The 24042-nt window shown below is 37.9% G+C and overlaps 1 protein-coding gene across 5 annotated transcripts in view; it reads left to right on the top strand.

Annotated features, from left to right (window-relative positions):
* Positions 1–24042, top strand: part of LOC147822299 (uncharacterized) — a 390614-nt gene that overhangs the window by 353724 nt on the left and 12848 nt on the right. The window contains exon 9 of one of the 5 annotated variants that reach the window (XR_015445827.1): positions 18621–18723. The exons of the other annotated variants lie outside the window; for them this stretch is intronic. The gene's annotated coding sequence lies outside the window, so the exon portion shown is untranslated. The remainder of the gene's footprint in view (positions 1–18620; positions 18724–24042) is intronic. 5 annotated transcript variants of the gene reach the window in all.

The following is a 24042-nucleotide window of genomic DNA, read 5'->3' as shown; positions in this document are numbered from 1 at the left end:
ATCTAAAATATGTGATTCATACTTTATCATTTACAGTCTTCAAAAGAACAATTTAATTATCCTAGCTCCCCCTTGAACAACTGCTAGTTTGGATTTAGTGAAAATTCCTTATTAATATTGTATTTTATTTTGATTATTGAGGTAATGTTGCAGTATAATTATTTTGCAGACACTCCTGATTTTCATAATAAGAATGTCATAGTTTATTACCAGGGTTATATATTCTAACAGATTTACAATTTTCCTATTTCAGTGAGTGGAAGAAATTTGATTCTATTTCATGTTTATGATATTCATTATATTCAAATTCAGTATACTTGGTTTCCATGTAAAATTTTAGGAGTGTTTCCTGTATGGTTTTTTTAATATATGTATTTAAATCTGAATATAGCTAGCTGTGTGTTTGTCTTGGAAATATTAAAGAAATGATTTTATCCCAAATTTCATATATTGTGCCTGACATATGATAGTAAACTTCAGAGAATACTATGATCATACTCTAAACACAAACAAAAGATAACAACTATTTATAAGTTTATGTGACATTATACCTTCATTTTTAACTTCTTATAATTTTGTGGTAATTATGAACTTGCAATAATATGTGAATTTTGGCCCCCTAAGTGAGTTCAGTTACATAATGCTAGGAACTATAATTACACTTTCAGCTGTTGTAGCCACATAATGCATGAGAATTACACTGACATTTTAGTAGGCTGTCACTTTAAGACACAACATGAAGTGTGAACAGAGTGCAGGACACTTTACGCAGGTGTGTCTAATTGTTAGTTGTTGGGATTTTTTTCCTAAATAGTAATGGATATAGTTAAGAAATGATGCAGAATCCAGGAAGAGTGTTTGGAGGCTAGAGCAAATGAATGAGGTCCATTTTTGCTGGCCAGTGGGAACAGACTGGATTTTATAACTTGTTTTCTATGTATGTAGGTGATTTCGCACTTGGGCTATGACTTTTTCTTGTTAGGTCTTTCCTGCTCCATGCAGTAGAGGAAAGGATACATAGACGCTCATTTGGATCAGCAGAGCTTGTATTTCCAGTACTTTGGCTTTGAGCTAAAGTCTGCAACTGCAAAAATAATCATAAAGTTGATGGGGAGGGAGATCCATCTACTTTATTGTTTTAAAAATATGTCACAGTGCTTTTGTGAACTCTCCCAAATGTTGGATATGCTTGGTATCCTTCCAGAGTAGCATGTTCATTATTTAGGAATTAGAGAAACATCTTTAAAGTAGCTGATCTGTCTCAACTTTTTGGGGGGCGGGGGGCGGGGGGGGGTGTAGTCATCATGTTGGCAAGCGAGCAAGCAAACATCAATATACATAAAAGCAATCCTTCATAGGGTTCTGGGGATTAACAACTCAGGGAAGACTCTAAACTACTCATTTGGAGAATATACATTAAAATTTAAGTTTTTTAAAAGCGGGATGTATACATTTTAGATACCCAGATATTATGCCATTAGGAATAATGATCTCAAAAGTTTTTCTGATTCCCATTTTTTGTATCATTTATCAATTTTTGTAAGCAGTCACATTAACTATTTAATTATCCTGACACCCAAATATAGCATTTTGTTAGCAAATTATACTGTTATAAAACAAAAATGAGTCTGCCTTATCTCAAGCTAACAGGTGTCCCTGCTGCCTACATTGACTTGGGTTAGAGTTTGTGAATTGTCTAAAATGCATTGCCTTTTAAGGTTCTTAAATTCTTTCTGCCTGATTGTAGAAACTCATGGGTATCAACTTGTTAGCCAGGTTCTAGTTAAGGTAAAAGGAATTCTGATCAATTTGCTTAGGATTGTCTCCAGCTGTGCAGGTTTCCGTCCTCAGTTGAACAGAAGCTAGCCAAACTCTCCCTTAATTGCTTGCCTCTTTTCCTTCAGCCACTGAAATTAGGTGTGATTGGGCCCTAACAAATCATGTGACACATATGGCTCCCAGGTTATCTTACATCCTTTATTTTGTGCATAGTAAAAACAAAGTTTAATAAATTATTAATGACCCTGGCATCCAAAGCTTGTTCACAATTAAGAATAGATACCAAGCAATTCCCTGCCAGGGGCATATGCTGTACTTTTATAATTTTAATTGTATCTCTTGTTTAAAGAGGACTGTAGATTGTCATAATCTTTATCACAGTTATCACCAGTAGCATTTGAAGGAGAGGCGAATAAAAGGCAGCAAATGGGGCTTTTGTCACCTGCTGTGGTGCCCGTGCACATTTTCTGTATTATGCATTAAGGCTGAATTTCTAGTAGTGAGTGAAGGAGTCCCACGGAGCATAATCAGCACCAAAATATTGCTTCCTAAATAGATGCTGACTCCCTGCTCTCCTTTTTGGCTGAATGGTGCTAAAATCCATCCAGGGACTTTAGTCTGGCCTTTGTAACCTGCTTATGGCTCTATTAAATGCCTGGAGAGTTACGGATAATATGGAGAAAGTAATATGTTATAACAAGCAATGGACTGTCAGTTTTCTAGAATGGCTATGAGGTACCCTGGTAAGCATCATTTCTGAGGGAAGAAAAGGCAATGAAATCTGAGGTCTGATTAAGTAGCTTTCTAGGTTCATACACCTTTTTCCTAAAAGAGATCAAGGGCAGGTCCTTTCTTTCACCCTCCTGCTCTATTTTCTGAAGCTGGCAAGCTAAGGTATAGAAAGGATTTTAGTTTGAGAGCATGACAGGCCTGAGTTTGAATCCTGACTACTGCTTACTAGCAATGTGGGTCACTCAGTTACCTTATTTGATCTCCAGTTTTCTAATCTGTAACACGGAGATTGTGATATCCATGTCTTAGCATCATTATATCACATACTATGATAGATGTAAAGTTCTGTGTTGTTTCAGTCAGAGTCAGTCATTGGTAACAATCATTAATTCTCTGCAAATATGAATTGATGTGATTGGAAGCATGCATGAATGTCCCATTTTCTTTCTCAGATAGGGAGCCTGTTTGGATAAAGTTCAAGCTTCTCAGTCTGCCTTATAGTGATGCACTGTCTGGGGCCTTTTGTGCGTTTTGCTCTTCCACTTCCACCACTGTCCCTTCCTCAACTCTGTGTCCCAGACAGCCCTTTCCTGTTTTTACTGTGCCTTTACACATGCAGTTTCTCTGTGTAGAACATTCTCCTCTCTCTGCTTCCTCCTTTCTGCTTCCCCTGGCTAATCCCTCCTCCATCGGGCTTTCCTTCACTCATCCCTTCCTCTGAAGGCCTCCTCCCATCTGGTACTACCCTCCCTTAGCTTCTTATTATGGCCCTTCACAAACAAATTATTGCTAATTTCCTGTTTGCTCACCTTGTAGCCACAAGACCAACAGCTCTGTGAGGAGCTGTACCTCACTGTCTTGATTCCTAGACATTGACACAAAGCTATGTAAAAAAGATTTGTGATAATGAATGGAATAATTAATTAGTAAATTAGTGAGTAGCTGGAAGTAAATAACATCATTTAAGGAAAAGTCTAAATCCTTGATTCTGAAAAATTAGTGAGCAAAGTAATAGATCCTAATGAATTCATTTCAGCTCTGGCATGAGTTTTAGCAGGAAATAAGATCTGGATAACTGATTTTTAAAGTCTATCAGAGATCTAAGTAGACTGTCCCAAATATAGCATAAGCCAAAACTTTAGAAATGCCATTTCTTATATTGCTTTGTATCACTTAAGAGTTGTTATCTGAGTACTTTGTACACAATGGACATTTCAGAGATATTTATCTCATTGCATTGATCTAAGAGGAAATGAGTTCTTATTTTGCCTTCAGAAAGGTATTGATAAAATAATTGATGTCAACTGGAGTTAGACTGTTTGGATCTTTTCTCAGACTAGTGGTGATAGTTTCTGCTTATTCTGAAGCATAAATATATAAGCCCTTTTCATCACTGCTATTTCCTTAACATCATATTTGTTGAATCCGTGTGTCATTTCACAAATGTGTAATTCATTCCTTGCTGTCTAAAATAGCCAAACTTTAGAAATAGAAAGTCTTATTACAGCAGTGTTTCATAAGATTATTCCCCAAAGTCCTCTCCATATCAAATGAAAGGGGAACAAATACAGATGGGCAGATGGAGACAGGGAGAAATTAGAGAGGAGCTATCTAGGGATATCCCCTAAGTAGTCTACAGCAAACTCACATTCCTATGTTTTATACTTGAAATCTATTTTAATGTTGCATTATTCTTCATAAGATATTGCCTTTTGTATTTATCCCAAAACTTTGACTGTAGTAGGAGCTCCAAGAATTTTCTTCATGCTGATTTTACAAATTTGCAAATACCTTGTGCTTATTAGTTGGAAAATACAGAATTAAGAGAATTCGATGAAGAGTTTACTATGAATTGTGTGAGTCTCTAATAACAGAGAGATGAAAAGTCAGAATATTATTTGGTTACAAAAATTACCCCTCAAAGAATCCAAACTCAGACCAAATACAGGTGGATTTTAGTACACAAGATCCATGGGATCCCAGGCAGCCTGATTCAATTCAGTTCCACAGTTTATTTTTCTTTTAATATGTGAAGAAAACATGAGGTTCTGCTGGAAACCACCATCCTCTGATCAACTATTATGGAAGCCATTACCAAAATAAGAAATGCAATTTGAAATATACCACTGAGTTTTATAGGCATAGGACTGGTATTGATTCCATTCACAAGTATCTTTTGTAAGAAGGAGAAATCTGTTGGCCATTTAGGGATAAGAATGGCTTTACTGAATTTCTACTAAGAGGAGATGAGTCCCAATTCCAGGCCAAGTCCCGTTTTGGGGAATTGCATTCCACAGACCTAAATGCTGCAAGGAGCTCCATGGAGATTCTGCATCCTCCCTCATGTTTGGTCCCCTTGCAGAGTGCTGCTGACAGCTGTTGGACAGCTGAAGCAATTCACCTCCAAAGTTGCATAATTTGGAAAGTGCTTTGGGATCCATTCAGTTGAAAGGTTGTTAATTATGATGATTTATGACACTGGAAACAAATCTGGACCCTGACAGTATGGAGAATATACTTAATGTATAATTCTTTAGCCTGTCCCATTGGAAAGTCCCTAAGTACATGAAAAAAATTGATCTTATTGTGCCTTATGAATAGGGTCCACAGTTGTGTAAAACAAAATATCATTGACCTTTTGAGTTAGGGTGATAACAAGAATAACATCTGGAGATTGATGGGTAATACCTAATGGCATCTTGTAATGATCTCAATTTACGGTGTTTTCCCCCACCTGGTCTTCGAGGTTGGACTCCTTGACTCTTCCTCTCCCTCACTGCATACATCACTGATCACCAGGCCATTCTGAGCCACCCAAATCTGACTTCTCACCTCTGCTGCTCAGGTTTTATCACCCCTTCGCTGGGGCCTACCTTTCACTGTTGATCCATATTCAAACCTGACCTTCACAATGTTTCCAGGGTCATGTTCCTCAAACAAGTGAAATAACGCAAAAGACTGAGTGTTTCACTTACTCCCATTCCTGAAAGCATCCTGTAAAACCATCTAAGTTCCTTTGGAACAGTGCACACAGACTTTCTTGGGCTCAGGTCTCTACTGCCTACCTCATAACCATTGCCTGTCATGCACCCTCTGCTACTGCCACAGTGAGCTTCTCACCCTTACTTCAAATATTCCACCCCTTTCTCAAATTCAAGGAGCCTTCGATGGTAGATATCCACCTCCTGCAGAGTCCTCTCTCACCTCTTCTTCTTGGCAAATATCTCCTCATCCAATACTCCTCAAATTCACCTACTCTGCCCAGTTCTCCCAAGTAGACTTAAGGTGATTGTGGCATTTATAATGGTGTGTGACATTGTTCTGTTTTCATATCTGTTTCCCTAGACTGCAGTTTAGAAAGGTTAGGACTATGATTTATCCACTTTAGCTTTTTTGGTGAACAAAGTTGGTACTAATAAAGGAACTGATGACTGTTAGGGCCAGAACTGCCAATAACCTGGTTTTAGGTTATAGATATTGAAAAGGGTATAAATCTACTACTAACTGAGTATTTCAATGGAATTATCATATTCACCTGAAAAATAACTCTAAACATCTAATTATTCATACATGTATCTATTTATTTATGACCTGATGTTATGGTATAAACAAGTAGTAAATGCCTTGACCAAATCTTTAAATTCCTTAACCAAAATTCTTGGAAATAGATGTGTTTCAGAATTCAGAAATCTTTTTATTTTACAAAAGTAATATGGTATGGGGCAGGGGATTTGGTTCAGTGGCTCCACTGCCTGACTCGCAGGCACAAGGTCCTGATTTCGATCCCTGGTACCAAAAAAAAAAAAAAAAGTAATATGGTACACCTACCATGTATGTTACAAAACACCCCAGTAGGGTGTGGGGCAGCATCCCATAATCAAACATAGTGATGGTGCTGCTGCCAGGCACAAAAATACTCATATTGAATGGGGTAAAGATGAAAAATAGCCTGACTTTTTAGGTAAGGTTTTGCTACCAATGAATTTGCCACAAACTTAAGGGAATATCATGGTTTGGGGATTGAGCATTTAGATTTAAGAATTTTGAAAAGGAATAGAGGCCTATATATGTACCATATCTGTTTATTTGTTTATTGTTCTTCTCCTCACTGAACATGTGATCTCAGTGGGACCCTAACTTTGTTCATCACCAGTAGCAGACCTGTGTATGACATTTAGTATATGCCCAATAAATTTTTTGTGGATGAATAAATAGATAAATGAATTAAACTAAGGTCTGGCTTACTGTAGACACAATTTGAATAATCGAGACTGTTATGTTTTTCTAAGCATTTTTTTTCTCAGACTATGAATCCTTATGAGTCAGGGATACTTTATTTTGATAACATCTTGCTCTTTGATGCTTTATATGGAGTTAGCATGTGCTGTCTACATATAAGGAATTATAAAGTTATTTTACAACTAGAAAATAGCAATTCAAATTGAGAAAATTAAAGTTCCTTTTAGAAAGTTCACCAAGTTGCAAGGTAGAGTAATGTGGTTTGGGGGTTTAAATGTAAACATTATCAGTCACTCTTCACTAGAGCCCTGGGTATAAAGGAGCAAATAAATACCCTAATCACCATGTTTTAGAAATATATTGCCTTACACTCCAGTTTACTATCCATGTCCAGGGCTGAACTATAAACTTTTATTTCCCTCCAACAAACCCCCAAACATTTATCGCATTAAAAATGAATCATCTGTTATACTCCAACCATAAACTGAATAGTAAAAAGAGGCAGGAATTATGATCTCTGGAAAACTGGAGAAGCGCTAGTGTGTGATCGCAATGTCCCACTCCATAAATCTTCAAATTCGTATTTACATTGAATCCCCAGACTTGCCTGTCAAGAGAATGTCCAAAATTCCAGATAATTGTTTTACAAGAATAAGTGGAAGCCAATAGCAAGTCCTTTTTGTTAAGAAATTGAGGCAAATAGGATGATTGGACTATCAATTGGGTCATATTCTTCTGTAAAATTTTCATTTGAAATAGTTCAGTTTGAGGCTTTTTTCAATGTGAGAAAGTTCTCTGCATTCCTGAAAATCCCACTGGCTCATACATACCTTGGCACATTTCAGACTTCTGCTGTGAGTAAGCAAGAATTTTAGGTTTATGGTTTGACTTATGGCATATCTAATTCCATGTACTAGGTTACTGGGATGTAATTTCTACTGTATTTTTAAATGGATGTCAAGGGTGTAAGGTGTGCATCTATCTGCATGGAAATAACATTTGTTACTGATCATTTTCTATTTGATTTTTCCATGTGCTCCAAAAATAATACTGTTTTCCAAAAACCCATCCATTCCTATCTTGCTCTTCTAAGCAATGTTTCCTTGTAGAATTAATATAAAATACCTCCACCCTTGGTTCTCTGGGAGATGTGAATTTTTCCGTGGTCAATTTTAGCTAAACTGTCATCCTGCCTGTTGTGTATGTGCCCCTAGAAGGACAGATAAGCTATGTGCAGCCTGGCTTTATGCTACGTTACATGATTCCAACAGGTCAATTCTGACATGGTGTTGAATGAAAGTTCCTTTTTCAGATAATTAATGAAATGGAGCACAAAGCATGCCATCACCTAATAAAAACATCAGCTTGAGAGAAATGTTTACTGCCCTTTTCAGAATCTTCCCCTTGGATTTTGACATATGGAATATAACATTTCATGTACAACTCTGGCTTCCCATGATGCTTGCTTGCTGTGTCCCTGCTAAAGAAGAGATTCTGTAAGGAAACTGTTAGCCCTTGCCCAGTCTCTCATGCTCATGACTCAAAATGACTAGCATTCATTAAACTTTATTACTGAGCTGCTTGAAGTTTCTTTGGACCAGGAGATGCTGTGATCCTCTGACCAGATTCTCAAATGGAGCTGAAGTTTTTCATTAACCTGGAAGCCTTCTATTTACATGGTTCACAGCCTGGCCTCACCTCACTTGGAGGTAACAAAGGGTATCAGGGCAGGAGGGTATTGGGGTCCCACTCTTCTAAGGCTTCCATCTAACTGATCAGGTCGACGTTTTAACTTTGCTTCATTAGGTAAAATAAAATGGAAATGATTGGGAGCCCTGGAATCCCTTTTCAGGTTCATCATCATCTCTTTCTCACACCTTCTCTAAATAACATGGCTTTATGTGACCTAGTTTGCTAGGGTCTCCCCTTGCATGCAGCTGGCATTGCCAATAGTCACTTGTTCCCTAGCAAGGACACTTGGAACAGTGAGTGATGTCAAGCTAGTGTGGTACCAGGAGCAAGACCAAATTGTCCAACAGTTTTACTTTTTATTTCTCTGATTAAAGGAGAGCTGCAAAATAAGTCCCATGTATTTGTAAGGTGTGTCCAAACGATGAATGCTGAGTAAATTGCAATTAACCTGATCAATGCTGAAATGGCATGCTGACTTCTTTAGTACTAGGGAGCATTAAAATCTGGATGTTTGTCCATCTAAAATAGGACAGGCAGAAATTGTGTGTCTGCAAATATGATGCACTGAAAAGCACACAACATCATCTATGGAGTATTTTGTGTCAAAAATATTTGTCTTGGGCATGAAGAATTGTAGGAACCAATTAGTTAAATTCAGATTGAGGGATACTGATCTGTACTCTTTAAAAAGATCAATGTCTCAAAAGACAAGTCGAGGCTGAGTAGCTCTCAAGACTAAGACAGTGATGGTGAACATTTTAGAGCTTTCAGTAATACCAAACAGCCAGCTGTGGCACACATAGCATAGGCTCACTACCACTGGATTAAGAGGTAAGTGCCAATATGTGGCACTGGTGCAAAAAAAAATTACAAAGGATGTTTTGGGAACCCTTACAGAAATATGAATGTTGATTGAATATTAGATAACATTATTGTGCCAATGTTAAATTTTGTGAGTGAAATAATGGCATTTGGTTTTGTTAGATGTTCTTATTCTTAAAATATATATGCTGAAGTGCTGAAGTATTTAACGAAGGAGTTCCGTGATGTCTTCAACTTAGTATCATGTGATTCAGCAAGATATTCTTATCTCTTGATAACACACATATAGATTAAGAAAGAATGAGAGAAAGTATGTGTGGCAAAGTATTAAAAATTGGTGACTCTAGATGAGTTGTACAGATGAGATTTGTAATACTTACCTTATAGGACTGTTTTAATAACTAAATAAAAATAATGTACATGAGGTGAATAGTACCTGACTAGCTTAGTGGGTGGTAGCTGCTGTTGCAGGTGTCAACACTAAAGTCCTAATCTTAGACCTCATCTTCCTCAGGCCGGCCATGGAATTTCCATCATATTATATCCTAACTTGACTCTGAATTTCCCCTTGCAAATTTTTGTATAATATTAGCCAGGCCACAGCCCACATGGTGCCAAAGATGTCACCTGGCAATTTCTTCTTGTTTGATATCCAGGAGTCATCTCCCTCTGGCAAAACTGAGAATAATGAATCCTTGTTCCTCTGTCGCCCATCCCCACACTTTCCTGCCTACCCCAGCCCAGGTTTCTACTTCTGAAGCACCAAGATGTAGATACCATGTGGATGCTTCCCTTGATTTACCATGTCTTTTGATCCATTTTTCAGACTTTATCTGCTTTAATTTTTTTCCTGCTTGTACTAAAGACTACAATTTCTCTTTATGTTACCTTCTAATCAAACCTCTTTTTTATTGGCACCAATGTGAACTAGAAATTGTGTTTAGCTGCAACTAATAGAGATCTCCCCCCCAAAATAAACTAGGAAGATAATCTGAGAGCCAAGTTCCTTCAGATTTATGGTTTTTCTATCGCTTGTGGCTTGCAGCCTTTTGCAGTGTCACTTCATAATACAAAATGGCTGCCAGAACTCCACCTACACATCTAGTTTCCAAGCAGGAAGTAGAGAGAAGGCTGGAAAGCAAAAAAGAATTTGCTTCCCAGCTGAGTCAGCCACTTTAAAGTAATCTCTTAGTAACCTCACCTGCCACAACCTCACTAAACTACAAAAAAATGGTTGAGAATGTAGTCTTTGTCTTGGGTATTTGTTGCCCCCCAAAAATGTTAGGGAATTGGTTAAAAAAAAGAAAGAAGAAAGAATACTAGAAAAGCAACTGATAATCTGTTGAGCCTGCATCTGTTAATATATCACTGAGTCAAATAACTATTGAACACAGACTCTGGGCTGAGGAAGAATACATTTAAAACTGTCTACCATGATACCTCATTCCCTTGGAGTTTACTGTTTACTTAAGGAGGCAAAATACTGTATATAGAAAATGTAGATGAGAAATTGGTGCTAATAGAAGTGGAACTCAGAAAAAAAAGATAACAAAAAATCCACAGATAATGTTTCTGACTTAGTAGATTTTGGTAAAAATTTTGATAATTTTCCAGTGGGAGAAAGAGTAAAAGTAAAGCAGAGGGGAAGAAATGAGCAGGGTAGTCTGAATTGAGTACTTGGTCCACTTCCCTGGACAGAGAGTCTGGTTTATAGAAAAGCAGGAGCTAGAACAATAGGTGGAATAGGGAGGGACTGTGGGGGAATTGAACTTAGGACACATGTTTGGCTCTGATGGATTTGGCCAGTGGTAGCAGACCTACAGCACGCATGCCGCAGTAGGCTGTTTGTAACATTGAAAGCTCTAAATGGTTTGCCATCACTAACCTAGGCAAGAGTGAACCATTGTGAGTTATTGGGCTGGGTATTAGTAGGGGAAAGTGACATTTCAAGTAAGTCCTCGGTAGCAAATAGGAGTAAATAAACAGGCTGGAGTTAATCAATAAGTACACTAGTATAGACCTTGTGCTGAGAAGTCAGTAGAAATGGAGAGGAAATGTCAAATCTGAAGGATATTTGAAAGAATGAGAAATGATGATCAGGGAATGGAAGGGAAAAGGAAAAATATAACATGATTCTGAGGTTTCCAGGGTGAGGGAATGGTGGAGCCTATACCCCAAGTGATAGTGGTGAATTCTGGAGGACTTTCTTTGAATGTTTGAGGAAGAATGCTCAAGAGTAGATAGTATCAATATAACAAAAGCTGTAATTTTTACAGATTCAAAAGCCCTGAACTTACCTATTTCTGTTGTTGAGACCTGTATCACGTCTTTGTGTTTAGCAGTAAGTATTTTCCAGTCAGAACATACCAGTATATCTTTTTAAAGACGGCTAATTATACCCTGTATATCTTTTTAAAGAAGGCTAATGTCTTCATGAGGGAAACACTGATATTTTTAAGTATTTCTGTGCTACATATAATAGACCAACTAAGGGCATGTTGATAGTTTGATTATATTTCAAGAAACTCAAAGCTAATTGTGTTGATTCTTCATGAAAGGAGAAAAGGAAATTTCATTTACTCAAAGTTCCTGAAAGGAAAATAATTAACATCTATTTAGTGCCTGCTTTATGTCAAACATATTGCCATTCCATATTTTCAGTGTGTTCTCCAGTACTCTTATTTTTAGAGTGGGCCAGCATTCTCATTACACAGCTAAGTGGTGCAACCAGCATTCAAACCCCAAATAGAGACATCAAAGCTGCTCTTCTTTTCTGTACCACACCACTAGTTTTCTTAGTTCCTTGTCCTTTCTGCCTCATCCACTATCAGGACTATTAAAAAAGTATTCCTGTACAATAATTTGGAAGGCACAGCTCACTGAAAGTTAAAAACACTTTCAGAAACTTGTGTGTTATGTAAATCTATTTTATAATATTAAATGGAAAACTTTCAGATAGCAACGTTAGGTTGTTCAAAGCCTAATCTAAGGAAATTGATGCTATCAAGCCATTTGAAGAACAATAAATCTTTAAGAAAGTTTATACAAGTAAAATCTTTCCAGAACAAACTAATTCTTCTGTTGTCATTAGTTAGGCTAGCAAGAAATTTTCTCAGGTTACCCATTGGAAAACTGATTTTATTTTTCTAAATGATGTTAAGAACACTGAGACTTTGGGAAGACAAAAGATAACACCAAGTAGGGATAACATACAGTTATTTTTCTTCAGAAACAACTTCATTCCAAAGGATAAAGACAAATATAATTGTGGTTGAAACAAACTTTTCATTTTGTCATTCATTGGAAAAGTTTTTTAATCACATTAAAAGGTTTAACTTTCATGGATTTTCCCCAATAACATCTTTGATTTTAAGAAATGATAATGATAATACTTACTCTTTCTTTAAAAAAATATTGCTTTTCTTTTATGAGTTCAGTTCTATTCGAAGATATGACCAAGAAGCTGATCAAAGAATGCTCTTGTGGAGTTATTTCTGTGAGCCTATGCATCCTTTTGGAAGCTGCCTTCTTGCTGCTGCCATGGGAAAGCTTAGAGCTTGAGTCGTCTCTGGTCCTCGTGTCGTGGTCCCTTCCTCACTACCTTTTGACCGTCTCCAGAAGTGACCTAGATCCTTCTCAATCTCCACGGCAAACTTTGTTACACTGCCACCTTTTTTTCCAGTTGTATTTGTCACCATTTGGCTGGATTTAATGACAGCAGGAGAATTGGTTTCCAGTAGATCAGATTAATGTTTTAGAGCTAAAAAATGTCATGTGTTACAGGGTGTCCTTTCACTAAACTGAACTATAGGAAAGTTAATTTAGTTCCCTTTGGCTGATATTTAAGTTATGGAGGTGATTTGCTGTCCAAAACAAAGTCCACATAAATGTTCTTTCTGGTCCCAGTTCTGTGTCCCTTGGGAACAATGTCTGCCTTATATCTACTGATACTGGATGGCTGTTCATCAAACTCTCCCTTGTGCAGACAAATGCAAATGTTGTTGCTGAAATTTGGTTTGAGACATGAGTTAATTGTACTAATACTACGAGGATTTGTAATACAATTTGTCAATGTAATTTCCTTGAGTTCTTCTCATGGTTGACTGTGAATGCATTTTAATTAAGGTTGAATAACCTTCACATGGAAAATGCTAAATAATTATAAGTGATCTTGGATAACCTTCTAGCTACTCCTTTAAAAGAAGCATCAAATAAAACATAGTAAATATAGTATTTAGAGTAATTATGTAGATTAAAGAACTTCATCCAGCTGAATGCTTCTTGGCAGATTGTAGAATGCATACTCAACATCAAGTGGAATGTTGAACATGGTAATGATACTAACCTTGTAACAACTTGAAATTTCCATTAAGAGGCCAGTAGATGAACTGGCTAATGTACTAAACCAATTAAAATCTTTATTAAAAGGGAAAAGTGTGTTTCTTAGAGAAACCACTAAGAAGCGAATAAGACTTCCCATTGAATAGTCTAAAGATAGGCACCATGCTTTCATATTATCATGAATAGGAATGTTAGCAAATGTGCCAAATAACATGTCCCTGATAATGAAGCCTAGACTTCCAGATGATCTTTTCCCATCTTCCAGCCTCCCTGAAATTTACATTTTCCTATCTCTAAAATTGATTTTCTGTCAACCAGGCCATCTTTCTGGCTAGACTCAGTTACCATATCCTGTCCTGTTCACCTCGCCACATTGCCTCAAATAGGCTACAGCTCCATAGGAAAGGACCATGTGGTCATGCTCCAGAAGTCCATACTACAATCCCAATTTATTTAGCAAAAGGTACACAATCTTAGTAGAAGCAAGGTGGCCACCCAAAGGCTTAGCATGTCCCCTTGTGGTTACCCAAAGATCCCATCAGGGCTATGCAGCTGCCAGTACTGGTATTTGAGAAAGTGCTTTGTGCTGTACTATAGCTCTTTCGTAATATGTACTTATTCCAGTCTTCTAGGAAGCGGCCAGTCTTTCCAGACATCTGGACTCCTCTGTTCTCCAGCTGAACTCCACATCAGTGGGCCCATAGCCTCACTCAGAGGAGAGCAGAACAAGGGCTGTGGAAGCTGTGATCACTTTACCAACCATTTGCCATCCTGTGTTCTTACATTCTACTTCCTGACCCTAACTTAATTCTCTTCAAGACTGACCTGGGTGTTTCTGGTACCAGATTCAAGGACCATGACCATTTGTTGATGTTAGCCTTCTTCAGGAAAGTCTGTAGCAAACCTGTATCTTTACTCTGTTCCACGAATTCTGGGTTAATGGAACTCTTGGTTCCTCATACTTACTGGTAGTGTAGCCCTGGAGCCCATCCACAGGCCCCGCTCCCTGAAACAGAGTGGAAAGATATTAGTGAACAGTAGATCACAGGACTGAGGGTTTATTTGCTGGAGAAATTGGAGGGACGAGACAGAAACAAGTCCAAATTTGAGATGATGAAAGAGGAAAGTCTTCCAGTATGGAGATGTCACTGTGTGGGAGTGCAGTGTGCAGGTACAAGTGACTGGAACCAAGGAGCTGTGGGGCCAGGGTGTCTGTGCCACCTCTCTGACCCTACACAGGCCTGCCCTGCTTACTCCAGCTCTCAGCCCTGCTCACTAACCCTGTGTTATCCACTGGCCTTGGCCCCACACCCCTGACCCCTCACAGCATCACCAGGCTTTCAACCTTTGTGGCCTAGGGGGATTTGTGCCACCCAAGGCCTCTCCCTTGCTCTCTACAGTAGGGCGGTAATGGTAACTGTAAATTCACCACCAAATGTGAGGTGTGAAACTTCCTCTTTTCTTGGTCTTCCACTGCTCCCTCATCCTGCATGTGCCTCAGGCTTTTAGAACTCTCATCCCTCAATTTACTGTGGGAGTCTTCCACTCCTTCTGACTTCATGAAGCTCTCAATCTGGACTCCCATAGTCAGCCATTTCAGTCACATATAACTCCTGCTCCATGTTCTCTGGTCCTGCTTGCAACTCAGCCAAACCTCTCACTGACTGTTTTTTGAGGACCCACTTTACTCCCAACCCCAGAGCAGCTCTTCTGGGCTGCCTCCCGCTGCACAGGCCTCCAGTCCCAAACCTTCCATGTCTCTGCTGATGAACCTGTTTTCCTCTCTCTGAAGGATATCGAAAACACCTGACATGATTTCCTACATAATTCCTCCTCTCCTTTTTTCTCTAAAGAAGAGGAATTAGTCCTTCCTAATCCTACTTTCTCTCCTTTCTTTTACTGCTTCAATTTTCCCCCTTTCAACCAATTTTCACATCTAACTACAAATATGCTTGCCTCTACAGTCTTTAAAGCAAAAAACTTTTGTATTAACTGCCTTGGTAGATTGTTCTGTCTCTCTTTTTCTTAATCACCAAACTTTTTGATGAAGAATATTACATTTACTCTTACATCCATTTTTCTGCCGCCTGCTTGTTTTCTTTCCCAGATGCACTCGTGCTCAGCTCTACCATCCCACTAAAACTGCCTTCTCCAACATGGGCTCTTGGAGCACTTCCATGCTGCAGAACCCAGAAGTACAAGCTCAGCCCTCCCCATATTTACCACATGATCTTTCATATTACCTTTCAACATGCTTATGTTTGGGAGCTGCAGGGTTCCACCGCTGGGATAAAATGCCCAACATTTGCAACTTAAAGAAGGAGTGGTTTTATTTGGCTCACAGTTTTAGAGGTTATAGTCTGTGGTTGACTGGCTCCAATGCAGAAACATGGTGGAAGCATGTAGTGGAGCAAAGGTTTCAGTTCATGGTAGCCCAGAAGCAGAGCACAGTGGAAGAGTGTCAGTGAAATACATGTGCTCCAAAGAGACGCCCCAGGTGACCCAGCTCCACCTGGACCAACCTACCAACAGAACATTTAGCTGTGAACCTAAGTGGGTTAATCCACTGATGCACATAGTGCAGCCATGATCCAGTCACCTTTCCATGGGGTCTCGATCCAGTCAAGCAGACAATTAAGATTAATGGGCACAAGCTTCTATTAGTCTGGGAGCATATATAAAATCCAACAACATTATTACAGATCTGGCTCTGCAACCACTGACAGGTTAGAATATGAATTTATAGAAGCATTATCTACCATTCACAGAAAGTATTTTGCATAGAAGTACACCGACTTCTTTGAACCAACTTGGGCTGTAGCAAATGCAATGATGTCCTAAATAGTACACATTTCCCCCATCTGTTGCTCATTAGCAGGTTGCAGAAATAGCAATTCTCAGTGTGGCAGCAGTTGATCCATTCGAGAACAGAACAGTTTCTTAATAAGAACACTCCTTATTCATATTAAACACTCTTAAATTATAACTTCCTAGATAACAAGACTCATGCATTCTGCATACCCATTAGATTGTCTTTGTTCACAGAGTGGATAGTTAACTAGTATTCTACAATAGGGTTTAATTAGGAATTAAGATGGAGACTAATTAAACCCTATTGTAGAATACTAGTTAACTATCCACTATGTGAAGATACTTGAAATTTGCATTAAGGGGCTCTAAACAGCTCTAATGTAAGACTGTAGGGGGGATCCCAAAAGATGTTAAAATGAACTCCCTGTCCTCAGGGAGCATACGGTCAAGTCATAGAACTAAGACAAGAACCTGGAGACCATAATTGAAGGCAGAACATGGGCAGGGAGGACCCATCTCAAAGGAGGGGCTCCACTCTACACCCAAGTAGGAGAACCTGGTCCTCTAAGATTTAGACTGGGGAAAAGCCAGCAGATTTGACATCTATGAACATACCTTTTATTTAAGAAAAGCTCTGCTGAGGAAAATAAAATCTTTTTATCTGAACTATCAGAAATCTTCTGAACATGTTACATTTTTTACAAATGCTAAGTCATTATGTAGACCATGGTGTATATATTAAAAAAGGGTCATTTGTGGTTTTTAGAGTACCTTACTATGGGCTGAATATTTGTGTTAAGGCTTTCCTACCTCTTGGCGTTGTGTCCATTTAGAGGTTTTATGACCGAAGAAAGATTTTCGTAGAGAGGCAGGGGCCCTGTGGAGATAAAATGCCTTGTGTTTCCCTGCAGGCAGTCTAGCTCTGTCAGCCGAGTTTAACAGCCATTCATACACTGAGAAGATCTTATCTTGTGTCCTATTGGTTTGGGGTCATTTTCTGGCTCACATTATATTGAAACATGGGCAGAGAGAGGGAGTAATTTGTTAATGTCATGTAGGATGAACTTGGTTGGGAAGGGAAGTGTACCCACTTTATAATAACACAAGTATTTCCTTGCTAATCCCTTGGCAGGTTCATTATCTGTACAGCCCCGGGCAATGGTTAGCCTATGGTGAAAGTGAAATTTAACCCTCAGTGTGAAATTAATCCTCAAAGACTTATGTCTGCTTGGTCTAGAAGTAATACATTCTAAATGATTTTATAATCCCTGACTCTTTCTTTATGCAAAGGTGCTAAATTGTTATTGAGATGTTATAGAGCATGCTAGGAAATTTATTTTCCTTTACTTAAGAAAACTGAACAAATCTATGAGAATAAAAAGTCTGATTTTCCAGTTCAGTTTTACAGTCGAAAACCTGACCTGGTTCGATATCTCTTTTTAAAGCTTTTAGAAGGTGATCATACTCATGGTTGTGCTGTGCTACATCGAATACAGATGGAAAAATAATTTTTTTTTAAAATGTCACTTGACAAGGAGACTCTTTTGCTCAGCTTCTTGACATTTGACATAGAAAAACTGGGAAACACCAGGAACACACCATTCAATAGTGAAGAATGGTTCCTTGTAGAGTCAGGGAACCTTTAGCAAGGGTTTAAGAGTAAAAGGAAGTAAAACTGTGTTCATTTTCCTGCTTTATAAGATAGTGCTTTCTTCTTAGCCTTTTCTTGTAGCTTTCTTTCCAAGGTGTATGGGCAGTTAGGGAGGGAGAGGAAGGAGAGCTTAGAATTGAGAAGAGGGTGGAAGGGAGCCAATATTTACTGAGAAATAATGATACCAAGCATTTTACTCACATTGTCTTATTTAATCTTCACTGTAAATGGCAGAGAATATATCACTTTTCCCAATAAAGAAACAGTCTGAGTCCTGTCCAAGTTCGTGCAGTGGCTGTCTGGCACAGTCATGATTTGAACCCATGTCTGACTGACTCCAGAGCCTTTTCTGTTTCCATAGTATTGGAGAACCAAATCCCCAGAAAAGATAAAATTGATTTGAAGAATCAATGAAATCTTGCCTGACTGAAATTCAGTTTTTCTCCTCGCCCCCAAATATAAGAGATCTTTGTAATGTACCCAGTTGTGGCTTAGAATATTAGTGCTTCCCTTTGCTTGTTGTGTTTCATTTTTTCATATCATATATTCTTAGGTTTCTGTTTGTTCCACCTTCACTATGATGAAATTAACCCCTATCTCCACTCACAACACTTTAAGAGATGTTTGTGAGATAAGTGAGTGAAAGGCTGAAGGAGGTAAGTGTGCAATATGATTTATGGAATTCTTTATTTCTAGACATTTCAAAGAAATCAGGGATTTTCTAAATTTAGAAAATGTGTCTGATTTTCTATGATCCAGCAAAGGCACACTTCTTAGGAGTCTACTATTGCTTTATTATGTACCTCACATGATTTTGAATGATTTTTCAGTAGATAAGGTTGGTCTCTTGAAAGCTGGTCTCTGCACATGTCCTTGCCTTACCCTGTCCCTTATCAAATTTGTTCTCCAGGTTTTGATTCTTCCACTCCTGGCCTGACCATTTTTTTTGAAATTTTGTTATTGCTTCCTGTTGGATGACATAGACTGTCACTACTGGAAGAGGAAATTAAATTGATCTGACACAATTTTCTCTTCACACAGCCAGGTTTGAGGGAAGCCAATGCCCTTTTCTAAATAAATACAAATCAATTATTTAATAACTTACTTTTATTTCTGCCTACTATTTCTTTTTTACTCTATAACTACCTTTTTTTTAGCTTCTAGAATATTTCTCCTAAGCTTTTATAAATTGAAAGTTGTTCAAAGCAGAAAGTTGTTAGCCCTTCTTTATAAATGCCTGTCTCCTTTCTAAAATTCATTCACACAGTGCTTTTCTGTGCCGTTTAACTTCCCACCCTTGCTTGTTTTCCCAAAAACCATCCTTCCTGGATTCACAAGTTAACTGCTTTAAATAAATTTCTCCATTTAACCTCATTTATCCTCCAATCCATCAACCCAGTTGTATACGCTATCTTCTCTAAGCATTTATTTATTCTCTGTATGTGTATACAATATTTATTTTAACAGTACTGTGTATTTACTTTGAATTCCCTTCTTATTGCCCCTGGTTTTTCAACTTCCTTAGGAATCCTTTTTTTGGTATTCTTGATGCCTGGTACAGTTTGCTATGCACTTTATAGATGGGTTGAAAAATTAACTTTAATGAACTTATATAGTCATTTTACATTTTAATGGAATAAATATTTCTTCTAATTTTAAGGAAAGTGAAAGAATTCAGTCACTGATAAATGAGCATTTATTTTACTGAAATGAAAATGGATTCCAATAAAATATTCTTTATTGTTTAGCCACACAAGCACTCAAAGGGGGTAAACTCCATTTTGTTTTCTGAGATTTGTTTAGTCATTATAAAGAGCACCACAAGACTTCCTTTGAAGTGATGATTTTCACAAGCATAGAAAGTCATTTATAGTGTTTAAAAAATAATCTTAAAAATACATAAAACTGCAAACAAGCAGTAAAAATTTGTTACAATGCAGGCTCTTTTGAGTACTCAAGAAAGTCTTGATGTTGGCATTTGTTTATAGTTTTGTTTGTTTTTCTAAAATTACTTCCAAATTGTCAGTCTTCAGAAGAGCATGCTGAGGTGTAATAATCACACTTCAGGTCTGTTCATTAATGCACAATATTACGGAAAATTGTTTTCACTCTTGAAAATCCCTCCACAGCCATAAAAGTGCCAATGAGATTGTCCCTGCTGTTCCAGCCAGGCCTGCGAGCCTCAGAGTGAGGGGATATTTATAAGAAAATTCCAGACATAGCAGTGCTGCCACGCTCCTTAGGACCCAAACTTCCTAGATTTTGTCTCTTGTACTAAGGAAAAACAAAGAGGCATGAAATTGATATTGCAAATTCTCAAATTACTGTTAGGACTCTTTACAATGAAGATACGTGCATTATTTTGTAGAGTTATTAGATCAGTTTGGAAGAAAAAAATCGCTTTTCACTCCTCACTGCACTCAGGTGGCTTTCAGTCCCTATCTCTCTCAGTATACAGCTCCGGCATCTCTCCAACAGTGTCCCGAGAAGCCAATTCTGTTTTCCAGTGGGGGATTTGGTTTTCTGTAAGATTATACTGACAGTTTTTCATATGTAGAAAACTCTATTTTATTTTTATGAAAGTAACAAAGACACAGGCATGGAAATGACTTGAATATATCTATGTATTGATCTTTTTCAGATTTTACACTAGAAACAGACCACACTGCTTTCTTTAGCTGCAACTCAAATAGCTGGAAGGAAAAGAACGTTGTGTATTTAAGTCTTTCAGTGTCCCTAATTTGATTTGGAATTTAATTCAGTAGATTACATTCTGCATTTCTCAGAAAACACTTTGCTGGCCTTATAAGCACTGTACCTTCATTCTGAGGGCTGATGCATCTCATAAAATATTGTTTGAGGAACACCAAAGGAAGCATTTTGATCTTTTTAGTTCAGAACCAGCATAATAAAATTATCTTGTTGTATTTTATTTCAAACCTATATAAATAACTAAAGTGTTGAGGGACTATACAATCAGTAACATTAAGTTTATATGAGAAGAATTGAATTTTCAAAATCAGAATTCAATTTTGATATTTTCCCAGCTCCTCCACCTACTCTATGTACTAAACATGTCTCCCCACACACTCTGAGAATGCTGCATTTATACAGCTCTGTGCATAAAAACTAGCATTTTAGCCTTAAATGTTAGCTGTAAGCTGGAGCTTCCCAACAGAAACAAAGTATGACAAGACATATAATTTTGAATTTTCTAGTACACACATATAAAATTAATGCTTAATACAATACAACATTTAATAGCATACAATAGTTAAAATGTAGTGCTAACAAAATAACAAGTTATTAATGTAATAATATTTTATCCTTCTTTAGTTCTTAAATTTAGATCTAAATTAATTAAAATAAAATAAATTTATTTCTTCAGTTTTTCTAGCCACATTCGAGTTGCTCAGTGATCATCCTAGGGAACAATAGAGTTTTAAGCCTTTGTGGATGTTACTTGAAGCTCTAGTGATATTTTAATGGTCTTTTTATATGTAGTCATTGTTTAGGAAAAACTATCAATGATAAAACAAACACAAAGTCCTTTTTATAAATCTACTGGAAACCTGCATGTATAAAAGGCTTTGTTCTGCTGAACTGATTTCTAATGAGGTTTGATTTTACACGTGTGTGCTACAAGTGTTGATGGGAGCAAAGCCATTAGATCAATTTATGACTTTGTAAGAAGATAACCATTTCCCACTTTTAATCCCATTACAAAGTCCTAGTAACACCAAGCCTTTGTATATATCCAAAATCATGAGCTTGATAATGTGGGATGTCAAAGAGGGGTAATGATTAATTCATAAAAATAAAAGTCTTGCTATTTCAACCTTTTGACAGCTTATATAAAATATGCAACTTTAAAACTAGGTAGAATTTTTTTAAATATTTATTTTCTCCCATTTTGTCTTTTCTCAGAGGAGGAACATGAGTGTTTTTCTAGTTCCTCTTTTCCTGAAATAAGAAAAGGGATACATCTGTAATCATCAAAGACTTACTAATATACTAGGATACAGTGCTCAGAGAAAAATAAGCCTTTAAAATGTCATGCTTGGATTCTGTATGAGAATATTCATACAATCTTTAAGCTTCAGTCAGACAATTTACTGAACCCTTGCAGCCTCCCTTGTGTGAGGTATTTTCCATGCTGAGTGATAGCAGTGGGCCACGTGAAGTAATAGTTTCTCATTCACTTGGGGCTTATATAACATCTTTTGCTCCAAACTAATGGAAATGAAAAGAATGTGAATGAGCTAAAAAAAAAAAAAGTGAAAGGGAAAGTTGTGATTCTTTGGATATAAATACTGCATGGCATACTCAGTGAATTAGGTTGGTATGAAGACATTTTCCCTCCAAGAAACAATGTGGCAAAAACACAATTCTGCCTTTTTTTGTATTTTTGAACATTTCCATATTTCACTGTAAAGACTTGGATTCTAGATGGTGTTGCCATAAGAACAGGCACTACTGGAGATGCACATTCCTGTAAAAAAAATAATAATAATCACCTCTCTCAGTGGTGAAGCAATCAACAAAGAAAAACTCCATCAGCAAACCTCAAGCATATGGCTGAAGAGGAGTGAAAAGAAGTAGGGAAATTTTTTCTGGAAAATATGAATGCATGCTATCTGATCACCTGTTTAAGGTGCCTGTGTGTGTGTGCCCTTCCTCAGCGAGCTGCCACCCTCATTCATGGCCTCACTGAAGGGATGTGCTTGATGACCACCTCTGCACTGTCAGTCTGTCCCCTGGATGCTACTAAGCAAACCAGTGTTAGCGGAGCTGACCCGGGGACAGCTCCAAAAATTCCCTTCAGAATTTTAGCTATGACATGGCTTTGTAGTGAGAGAACCAACAGGAAACACATGGCATTCCCACAAGAGGATAATTTGAAGGGGGTTTATATATAGATTAATTACAAAGGTGTGGGCAAGGTGTAAAGAAACCACAAGGAATAACTCAGGGTCCTCGGGCTAGCAGGAGGTAGGAGGAGCAGCAGGAGCTTAAAGCTGTCATTACCTCTAGGCTCAAAGGCATGTGAGAAGGGAAAGGTGACTGAAACTTCAAAGGTGAAAGCCACGAAGACAGAAGCACAGAAGCGGAGAACTTCTGTTGACAGAGACAGCAACCTGAGGAAGTCTCACAGGAAGGCACCAGACACATAAATACCCCCTCCTCATTCTCCTCCCTCCCTCCTGTTACCTGTCAGGGCTCCCCATTGACCAAATCCAACTGGATGGCAAACAAGGAGTCTTTTGAAGTAATCAATTCAATTCACAGGATAGAAAAGGGTGGAGAGTGGATCTGGAGGAGCAGAGCAAAAATATTTCACATGTACTGTAGCAAAAAAGGGAGTAAGTAGTGGGCCATAACTTTGTATCATTTTACACCAAATTCAGTGCTGAGGGAGCTGGAATCATGAGTGCCCAGAGGAACCAATCTGTAAAGAGGATATAAAGCTCACAATGTCGAGCCCTGTGTCTGTTAATGCAAACCTACTGCAGAAACAAGTAAATTCTTCAATTTCAGTGATTTGACTCAATCATGCAGCCCAATGCAGGTATGCCTGGATGGTAGGAGGCTTTTTCCTTGCTGAATGACTTAGGGATACAGGCCCTTTCCATCTTGTGACTTAACTCACTAGTGCTTTAGAGTCCTCCTCTTCCAACTTGCAAGTGACACAGCCCCGAGGTAACATATATATTACAGGTAATACAGGAGAGAGAATAAAAAACACCACTCACTTATTAAGAACCCCGGTCTAGAAGTGACATGCATCACTTGTGCTTATATTCCATCAAAAGAGCTAATCACATGTTGTATACCTGAATATAGAGAGCTGCAGGTATGCTGGCTGGAGCGGTAGGTGACTCCTAGCATGGGCTCTACACATCAAAAGCAGAGCTGGGAGGTTTTAGTGGACAGCTGATCACTTCTGCTAGACCTGGATGGATTTCCATATCATG

Source organism: Heterocephalus glaber, unplaced genomic scaffold (genome assembly GCF_053883595.1).
Source record: "Heterocephalus glaber isolate CG9 unplaced genomic scaffold, H.glaber_assembly_v1.0 deba00001663, whole genome shotgun sequence".
In the NCBI taxonomy this organism is placed as follows: domain Eukaryota; kingdom Metazoa; phylum Chordata; class Mammalia; order Rodentia; family Bathyergidae; genus Heterocephalus; species Heterocephalus glaber.
The sequence above is the reverse complement of the archived record's forward strand: the minus strand, read 5'-3'. Positions and strand labels throughout refer to the sequence as shown.